Genomic DNA, 11,003 nt, shown 5'->3' with positions numbered 1-11,003 from the left:
GTAACTGGGAGTGGCCACCGAGACCATATAACACTGGTCCTGAAAGACCTGCATTGGCTCCCAGTACATTTCCGAGCACAATTCAAAGTGTTGGTACTGATGTTTAAAGCCCTAAACGGTCTTGGCCCAGTATACCTGAAGGAACGTTTCCACCTCCATCATTCAGCCTGGACACTGAGGTCCAGCGCCGAGGGCCTTCTGGCGGTTCCCTCACTGTGAGAAGTGAAGTTACAGGGAACCAGGCAGAGGGCCTTCTCAGTAGTGGCACCTGCCCTGTGGAACGCCCTGCCATCAGATGTTAAGGAAATAAGCAACTATCTTACTTTTAAAAGACAGTCCTGTTTAGGGAAGTTTTTAATGTTTAATGCTGTATTGTGATTTTAACATTCGGTTGGGAAATGCAGCCAGATGGGTGAGGTATAATTAATCAATATTATTATTATTATTATTATTATTATTATTATTATTATTATATCTACTCAATGCTGTCTTGGATATAATTTACTAAAGGGATAGGATCTGAGTCATAGGAAGTGCATTGACATCACATATGATAGCACACTTATCAATCTTCCATCTTTCAAGTTTTCTCCCAGAATAACTCTTTTGTGTTACTAATAGCATTGGGAACAGTGCATTGAATAAATTCATAGAACCCCTTAGAAGTTTGTTGCCAGTGATGAAGTTATGGTAGCCTTTCAAACTTTTTTGCTTAGTAGGCCAGGGCACATCTTGGCAATTTGATCTAAAGAATGCCTGTTGTTCATTTCTGTCTTCATTGCTCTTTTTAGACTTTAACTAAAAGCTAGAGGGGTTTTTTGGTAATAATTTCCTCCTTTAGTCTCATTTAGAGATAAAAAGCATTATTGTATCCAGCCAACTGAACTTCAAAAGGACAATTTATGACAATGTTTTCCATTTACAGTTCCTATAGAGTTTCTTTCTGAGATCCGTATAGACTTCTTTTAGAAATGAAGTAAAACTAGTTCAACTGGCCATTTCAGAAAAGATCTACAGAAAATTGGCCCATTTTCCCCCTTTTGAATCTCCTAACGTTTTTTCCCCCCAAAGAACTCCTCATTTTAGAATTCTGCGACTCCTTTCCTTAGAAATGTGTGTGGCTTTTCTATATATATAATGGAAAACTTAAGCAAGCTTTTTTGAAGCCATCAGAAAGAGTTTTGGAAGAGCCATAAGCAGGTCCCGTTTCCAGATGAAAGTTCTTCTCATATGTCTTCAAAAGACATAATGAATATAAACTAGCTATAGAAATGGGATTACACTGATGTCAAGAGGCCCTCTCTTCCTATGCTTCACATCTATATGCTATTTCATTCAAATATCCAGGGATACTTACTGTATTAACCTTTGTGCTGTTTCCTACACTTGTTTTATGATCCTTCAGGGACCCTTTTGATTTCACTGTCGGCATATCCCCTTTATTCTGTTGATATGCTACTGACACTCTTCTTCGTTTCCTTCCATATTGTTTTCATGCAGTTCTGCTTTTCTCTGATACTATGTGCCGGAGCAGATGTTATGAGCAGAAACCTATGAAAGCTGGTGGCCAAAAAAGTTCTTTAAATGCAAGTTGTCTCTCAAATTTTGGAAATATGAGCACAGAAAATATGTCAGCCAGTAATATGATGGGTCACACCAGTATATAATAGTAGTATCATTTATGATACCTTCAAAAACTTCTGGATATCATTCTTTTTTTAAAAAAAGGAAAAAAGTAAGCCTTGCCAGTGGGTATCCTAAAATAGAGTTGCCATATTTCAAAAAGTTAAAATCCAGACAGAAAAGTTGTTGAGCTTTTTTTTAGTTTTGCCCAAAGTTGTTGAGCTTCTGTTGCAAAATCGCAAAGAAATTGGAGATTTTTGAGCTATTTCTAAAGAAAATCTGCAAAAACAACACTGCCTACATTGGCCGCCATATGTCCAGTTTTACCAGATACTATGCCAATTTCTGCCCTGACACTGTCTGCAGCTGCAGTATTCCGGATATGTTCAATAAAATCCGAATGTATGGCAACCCTATAAATGAAATAACTCATTAGCCAGTCACCTGGGTAAATAGGTAAACTGTAGCCATGCTGAATTTAGCATCCCTCACCTTTCCCCCCACTCAGTAGCCAAATATTATTTTCCAGATTTTTCAAAACTTTAAATAAGTGTATTTTCATACAATGCTGAAAGACCTTTACTAGGTTTTTGCAGTTCAAATGTAATCTGGCCACTGAGTAGATTAAAGGAGGGGTTAGCTCTCTTCCACTTTCTAACTTGCATAAATGGCATTCACATGTGCACAAAAATAGCACAGGAGAGGTTTGCTACTAAAGGACTATGGCACAGAGCCAGGTTTGCATCAGCAGGTTTGGTGTTAGAAAGCAGAATGCACTTTCCTTCGTGACAGGAAATAAATATATTGCCAATCATTCTGCTAATCAATTTGATCCCACTATTTATTTATTTGTTTATTTATTTATCCTTCCTCTCTTTTTGATTTTAAAAAAGTTTAAATGTTAAACTTGAAGATTTCAGAACAGCTGTCTATTCCTTAAATAATAGATCAGGTTTTAAGAAAGACTTTGAACAATATCCAACATTCATCATACTCAGTTGAAATTAATGAACTTAAGTTGAAGAGTACAATGTCATTAAGCTGCTAGAATTGACTTAAGACACTAGAAATAATATTTTCATTCATTACTGAGACTGCCAAAACATAAATAGAAACCCTATGGATGAGATAAGCATCGGTGTCAAACAGCAAAGAACTGAAAGCTGTAGGTGGGTCAAAACAGTGCCAAGAAATTTAGAATATGGTTCGGTATTGGCCTCCATTCTCAAGGACTTATGCATGTCTCTCTTTCATCACCAATAAACGATTACAATAGCTACTTGTCACATAGAACAATACACAGAACAAAGTCTAGAATCATATTGTACCTGAGGATGCTGAATTTCCTTCCCATAAGGAAACATAGGATAGTCCTCTCCACCTCTCCTGTATGCTTATTTTTTCACTTCAGATTTTCTAAAGGAAAATAGATTTGTCCACACATGATTTGGTCAGTGATTCATACCATTAGTACAATATTCATTTTAATATGAATGCAGAATGGTGATGTGTAATCAATACTGATACAAAGCTCATTATTTTGCATTGCATGTTTTTGTTTCCTTGGCAACTACTTCTCTATCTCTCTTGACAAAAAAATCTCCATTTGGAGTAATTCCAATGGATAAATGTCACTTGTACCTGTGTGCTTGTGTTCTGTAGCTAAGCTTTTCCTACTACGGTACCCAGGTGCTATTGGCTTGGCCAAAGATTCTAAATGCAGATTGCCAAATTCTCTTTATAGTTCAGTCTCAACTTTATAACAATGCACTTCATTACCCTGAGAACTGTACTGTCTTTTTATCTAAGAGAATTAGAACATAAAATATGCCTTGGTAGATCAGACACATCTAGCCCATTGTTTTGTTTTGTCAGCAGCCAATCAACATATTTAGAGATGAGAGAGCCAATTTGAGCTTATTATGTAGTGTGCAGAGGCGCATGATTTGAAATTTTTAAAAACTAAAAGTGTTTTGAAAATAGTACCCACTGGCAATGTACTCTGAGCTCTTTGTTAACAAATTTCTCCCTGCTTTGTTTCCTCCTATTTGTTCCATCTTGTTTTGTGTTTGCATGCTTTCATCATGAGTTTGCTACTCCATAATTAGTCCATAAATTTCCAGTGTATCTGTGCCAATAGGATATAAGCCAGTGAAATATTATAGAAGCACCATCAACACCTCTGCAGTTCAAGGTCTCTCACTATTTGTGAGATGACCTCTATTTTTACTAGCTTGTAATTTGGGCCATTAAAATTTGCTTAGTACGACAAACTATGACTTCATCTCAATGGCAGATTCAAATAAAATCTGAGAGAAAGTTGTTTGAGCTAGTTTTAGGTTACATATGTCAGTGTCACTTGCTTGATATTTTCTTTTAGTTTCAAAGTAAAGGCCCGAGGTCATGGGCAAGGAGCTTGCATTGGACAAGGGTGACCACATGCTTTGGAATCTGGGCCATCTTGGCTGATAAAAATTAGCAGGAAGGGGACAGCTGGCTGAGCCAGGGAAGTGGTTAATACCTCCTTGTGAGAGGGCCTGGTCACTGCCTGCTTGAAGGAGGCAGGTGTTATGGACTGGCTGGATGTAGAGGATAGGTGGGAAGCACCAGCTGAGGAACCCCCAAGGGGAAAAGGCTCAGAACTAGGGGATTGGTGGTGGTGTAGCAATGATGAATGGTCAGAGGGAGAAGAGGGAGCAGACTGGGAGAAGGAGGTCTGGAAGCTGAAGAGGGTTTAGTGAGCAAGAAGAGACTGTGAGAGAATCAGAGGCAAAAGCAGAGGCTGCAGAGGAGGGAGGCCAAGAGACAAGGCCAACTGCTGAAGAAGGCCCCTTCCTGCTGTGACCAGCTCTTCTCCCCCTGGTCTTCCAGAACCTGAAGAGGTAAGAAGATGGTGGAGCAAAGACAGACAAGTTGAAGGAGCCCCAGTTTACTTGGGAAGGATCTGAGGGAAAATGAGATTTGACAGTTGTGGGAAGGCAGAGACCTTCAGTCTTCCCAACTACCTAATTGGGGCAAGATCTACTTGAAGGAGTTGTTGTGCTTACTAAGGTGGAGCTGTTTTGTTTCTTTGCATAATGAGTTAACTTCACTGACACCTTGTGAGTTATTGCTCACCTGCTCCTGACACCTGCCCTGACAGCAGGAATAAAGCCAAGAAAACCCTCCCTGGATTTCCGGCCAGGTGTCAATCTCCACTTCTAGGACAAGGTTCTTGAGTAGGTGGTTGTGAAGCAGATCCAGACACTCATGTAGGAACTTTATTTTCTAGATCCATTTTAGTCAGGGTTTATGCCTGGTTTGGACACCCTGTATGATGACATCTCTCAGAAGAGAGACAGGGGAAATGTGTCCTTGTTAATTCTCCTCAACCTCTCAGTGATTTTTGATGCCATTGACCATGATATCCTTCTGGAATGGCTGTCCGAATTAGTATTGGTGGTATCATTTTGTGGTGATTCCAGTCTACTTGGATGGTCATTTCTAGAGGGTGATGCTTGAGGAGTACTGTTCAGCTCTATGGAGACTTCAAAGTGGGGTTCCTCAGGGTTCTAAATTAGGTAACTTTTGAACATATCAGATGTAGGCTTTTGCTTTTTTACATTGACAAGATGAGGGGTAAATGAAATGGTCAATTTTGGTTTCTCCCATTTTCTAACTTTTGCAAGTGGAAGACTATGTTCTGTTCTACATATTTCGACATCGGTTTATGATTTAAAAAATAAAACATCTGCACAAAAATAAATCAGCATTTTAATGTAAATGTGTCCTAATCAATACATATTTAATATATACACATCATATACATGTTTTGTATGCAGTCTTCTCCAATATAGAATTTTTCACAAGTAATTTTCCCTAATATGTTTTTGCATGTTATTTTCAGTATTGTATGAATTTATGCAGTATTGTATGAACTTTTCCTGTAATATGCACATTCTTGTAATCACTCTTTGATTGCAGAACTGCATTCCAAAATTTAAAGAAGTGTTCGTTTTTAAGGATATCTGTGTTTCAGTTTGTGCATTGTTTAGGGTAGTGCAAATGTGGGAGTTTGACATTATACTGTGAATCATATAGAATTTCTCCCCCATCGCCAAGTGTACTTTGGATCTTCACATTTCTGCCTACTCATAAAGTCCTAATCCCCATCCACTTTGGACTCTATGGATGCAATCACTCTCACACCCCAGAAAAGATGTTAGACAGGCTGGCTACACAATATGAAGTAAGCTTATTTTCATGGAGCAGCTGTGCTAAGAAGTCCCAGTGCATCTTCCCTGATGAGAGTTAAGGGAACATGAGGTGTGTACTTTAAGGATGCTCTACTAAAAATAGAAGTTTTTCTGTTCAAACATCACAATAAAATCTTGACATGAATTGGGCCTTAGTAGCTGACAAATTGATTTCAAATACTAGATTCATGATTAATCTTCACATTTGAAAGCTAGAGCATATCTATATGAAGTTTAATCTCATTTATGAGTTCATTTTTTATATATATTGTAAGACCGAGTTCAATAATTTTGCTGGCTATGCTGTTTGCTATTCATTGCTTTCATTTGATTGTTAACCAGTTAAGAAATGAAGCTATTCCGAGTTGATCTTTGACTTGTTAAATGTCATTCATCCAGCATGATAGTCTTATACGGAGCTTGTGACAGAGTAAGTGGGCCTGAAAATATCAGCAGGAACGATTACAAATCAATGCATGCAGAGTAAATAATTTCAGCAGCTCTGGAAAACATCATTTGTCAATGGAAAGCAGTTTCAAAAGTGCACAACGACATTATATTGTTTGCTATCTAAAATAGTAAATGACAAACTTTCTAACAGGAATGAGACTTTTAACTCCCATCAGCACCAATCAATGCGGCCAATAGTAGGAATGAGTGGGCAATATTAAATTCTGTCTGCCCCATTTCTGTATGAGTACAGGGTGAAGTCAGTTCCATGTCTGGGATGATTTTTAATGGGAAATCATCTAAAATCCGTGTGGAAACACATTTTAAAATGCATCAGGGAATACAATTGCACACAATCTCCATTCCTCCCAAAATAAATTCACTTTTAAACTTTTTCAAAAAGGCCAGCTGTCCATAGCCTAAAGAAGCAGAAAATTCAGAAAGTCTTCCTGGGAGTGATAGGACCAGCATTCTCAGGGGGAGTTGAATGGGGAAATATGGCTGCCATGGTAGAAACACTAGAGGCAGCCATTTTTTTCTGTTGTATAATTCCTCCGAAGAGTGGTAGGATGTCACCAAGTCCCATCGTTCCCAAAGGGACTTGCTGTGTTTTCAAAGTGAGCGGCGGCAAGGTGCCCTATATGCTAGCCATTCCAGGCTGTGGTGTCCTATTTTCAGAAGTTTAAAAGAAATATCTTTATAAAGAGAGGAACAAAGGCAACATGCAACCCATGTAACATCTCATAAAGGAATCCACAGTACTGTTCATTCTGAAGTGAAACCATGATCTCTGATCCATGTCATGATTAGTGATGTTAAATTCTCGAGAATAATCTTTTGGAGAATATTCTCAATTAATGAGGTATAGACAACACAGAATTTACAGTTTGTGGAGAATGTTCTCCAGAGTATTTTCTCAAGAATATTCTCACCTCACATCACTAGTCATTATTCACCCCAATTGAATCAGGTGAGACTGCTTTGGAATCCATGTTCAATGGGCTCCTTCCTCACTCCTAACCAGTGATTAGGAATGACAAGAGTAATAGCCCAACAACATCTGTTCGGCCATAGATTCTACATCCCTGTAAATAAAATAGCATAATATATTTTATCCTTGTATCATGATGTGAAGTCAGATTCTTTATTTGGGTAGGCGACTTTTCCTTGCATTGCATAGGAGATGAAATGAGTAGTGTGTAGCAATTGTAGAGTTGTTGATAGTGCCTCTATAATATTTCACTGCCTTAAAAACTATTAGCACAGATACAGCTGAAATTTATGGACTAATTATGGAGCAGGAAACTCACAATGAATGCATGTTGGGATCTTCAGACAACATAAGGGCTCAGAGGTAGTGAAGAGCAAATTATGTTGCAATTCTGAGTTGTAGTAATCTCTGTCTCTCTTTGTATTAAGTAGCACTCTTACAAGCCCTAACTTCTTCAGATTCCTGTGAATTCGTAGTAAAATGGGAGATCCAAGGATCAGTCCACCAGACCAATGAGCAACAGATGGTTGAATCTATTGAGCTATGCTTCTACAAGGACTGCATTAGTATTTGATGTTTCTAAGTAAAGTACCTCCATCTTATATGTTGAATTAACAGTTTTTAGATAGCAGCTTTGAGTTGCACAGAGTGTGTTGGTGGCTTGCAAACTATAGCTGTCATATTGTTCATTAAGTTACTTGAAATGTATACAAATAATGCAAACTAAATAGTGTGCAGGAGCTTGCTTTTGCTATTTTAGCTTGATATTTCTTTGTTAAAATGGTTACCAGGGTGTTTAGGACATGGATTTACTGTCTATGCATGGTGTCCGTAATGACCCAGTAGACCAGAACATCTTCAGAAGAGCTGTCACAATCTATCAAATCAATGATCTGTGAAATATAAATTCTCTATGGAAGCTGTTATGGGCCATTAAATAAATAATACCTGTTTTATAAACTCTATGTTAACTCCATGGTTATTAGAGAAGGTCAAGGTGGTCGGAAGAGAAAAAGAAGTAACTTGAAGGCCTGACTAAAATTCAAATTACATAAAATCCTTGTCACAATACGCTGACAGTTTCTTATAGATATTTTCTTATAAAATGAAATTCTAATGGGACAAGGCAGCCAACCACTTACCTGATCATACCTTCTAAGATTTGGAGGCAGATTTTCAGTACTGGTAGAAGGGTACTTTAATTATAACTAAACAAAGTGCTTGCTCCTACTCTGGCATGGCAGTAGGAGTCATAAGGGCTTCTGAACCAGTCCCTGAAAGTCGATGCATCCATGTACACATAGAATGTGTATATAGCCAAATATAGCAATGTTCTGTTGCACCCAGGTTTCTGTATGGGACAGTGTCCACAACTGTTGCTATTAGACCTGAGCCAAAAGTTCTTCCTTGAGCAAAATAATGAAATGTTATTTTTTCTCACCTGCTGAGAAACCAAAAACCACTTTGCATTTTTTTCTTCAAATATTCTCCATCATTTTGTGGGTGGGTGGCAGCCACTGTTTCGCCTCAAAATAGTCTGGAACGATGATAGGTCTGGAATGTCATATCCAAAATGGTAGCAAGGATGACAATACCATTGTGTTTCTTCTCACCACTTTCAGTCAAAACTTAGGTAGAAAAGAGATGCTAGTGCCACTAGTGGTGGAACTTGGGGTATCAAATTTCCATGGCACCCTGTGCAACATAAAAAAATGGTGCCTCTCACACTCCATTCTAAAGAATAGTTGCTGTGCGCCCTGCAGTTAAGGCTCCCTTCCCAGTGCAACTGAACCAGCCACACTCCCCTAAATGTACTTCTGGCACCACTGCTAATGGTGAGCTCCACCCTAAGGAACTATTACAAAGTTTCTCCTGACCCAATAAAAATTTGGTGAAATTATTTGCCCACAGATAGGGTGGAGAGTTTAAGAGGCCATTTGTGCACAGCTTCTAGTTACTATATATCAAGGCTAGTATTAGTCTGCTGTCAGATAGAACGAAGATTCCCCTAACATTCTCGCCTGGATATGTGTTTACAGCTAATGAAGAAACAATAATGCTAGTGCTACTCCTTTATTACTGGTTGTTTTAGTTTATGTAACATATATTTGTTCATTCCAGTTGATCTCTCTTGGGGGTTTTTGCGTACCCTTGCAGTGCTTTAGGGGGGGGGGGACATTCTCATTCCATTTTCATGAAATGTGCATAAGCATTGAGATACTTGACCACTCTTAATGGATACAGTGCAGTACTTCTCTCTGGCCTTTCATGTAATTTTCAGCCTGATACTAGAAGTCAGCACAATTAGTGAGTAAGCATCAATTAACAGGGAGCATCAGTGAAGGAAGCTCAGCAATGAAAACATTTGCACATATTGAACATCCTACCTAATAGAGGATAGTTTAAGTGCTGCTCTTAATGAATGTTTGTCATTTCCTTAGTGATACGCATGGACTTTAGAGAGTATTTCCATCTATAAGACAATGTGGTAGATATTTTGTCTTTGTAGAGATCTTCACTTGTCAGTTTATCTCCCCAGAATGTGCCGAGAATCCTAATCACATAAAGGTAAAGGTAAAGGGACCCCTGACCATTAGGTCCAGTTGTGACCGACTCTGGGGTTGCGGCGCTTATCTCGCTTTATTGGCTGAGGGAGCCGGTGTACAGCTTCCGGGTCATGTGGCCAGCATGACTAAGCCGCTTCTGGCGAGCTAGAGCAGCACACAGAAATGCTGTTTACCTTCCCGCCAGAGTGGTACCTATTTATCTACTTGCACTTTGACGTGCTTTCGGACTGCTAGGTGGGCAGGAGCTGGGACCGAAGAATGGGAGCTCACAACGTCGCGGGGATTCAAACCGTGACCTTCTGATCAGCAAGTCCTAGGCTCTGTGGTTTAACCCACAGCGCCACCCATGTCCCATCCTAATCACATAGCCTGATCCAAAAACTATCTCCTTCCATCTCTCTCTCTCTCTCTCTCTCTCTCTCTCTCTCTCTCTCTCTCTCTCACACACACACACACACACACACACACACACACACAGGGAGAGGAACTATACAGACGAATTTTAGAGTCCTTTCACACTTAATAGGGCTTCATAGGATAATGTGCCATTCAGATATCAGAAAAAGGAATTGTCAGCAAGCTTTTTGCTTTGTTTTTTTAACCTTGCTAGATTTTTATTTCTGATTCTCTTACAGTCTCTATGATTTTGCTGTAATTTTCCTCTCATTGATCCCTATCTGCTCCATTTTGGGGTGTGTGTTGGGGGGAGTGATGGAGTTTTAGATCCTACAGATGCAAGGCTTCCTTAGATCCACTGCTGCCATGCCCATTGCACATCCATTTTTTTTCTCCCCATCACCCTTAGTGCTCTCATAGTCTGGAACGCCTCTTCTCAGATTATGCCTGTTAAAACATATGTGTGCAAGAATTAAAATCAAAGAAAGTGTGCACTTCTTGCTTCTGCACTTCTTGCTTAACCCAAATGGAAGTTTATGCACATTTAATCAATAGGCTAATCAACTAATATTCATATTATTAATCTATTAAAATTTCATTAATCGTGTTACAACCTTAGTAAATATTAAAGTGCTACTGATTCCTGTGGGAGATAGCGTAAGGACGGAAATGTTTGTGGAATTTAAGACTAAGATATTTTATTTCATCAGACAGATAAAAAAAATAGAGGACAAATTTACT

This window comes from Podarcis bocagei, assembly GCF_964188305.1.
Source record: "Podarcis bocagei genome assembly, chromosome: 6".
Taxonomy (NCBI): domain Eukaryota; kingdom Metazoa; phylum Chordata; class Lepidosauria; order Squamata; family Lacertidae; genus Podarcis; species Podarcis bocagei.
This window is presented reverse-complemented; position numbering follows the sequence as displayed.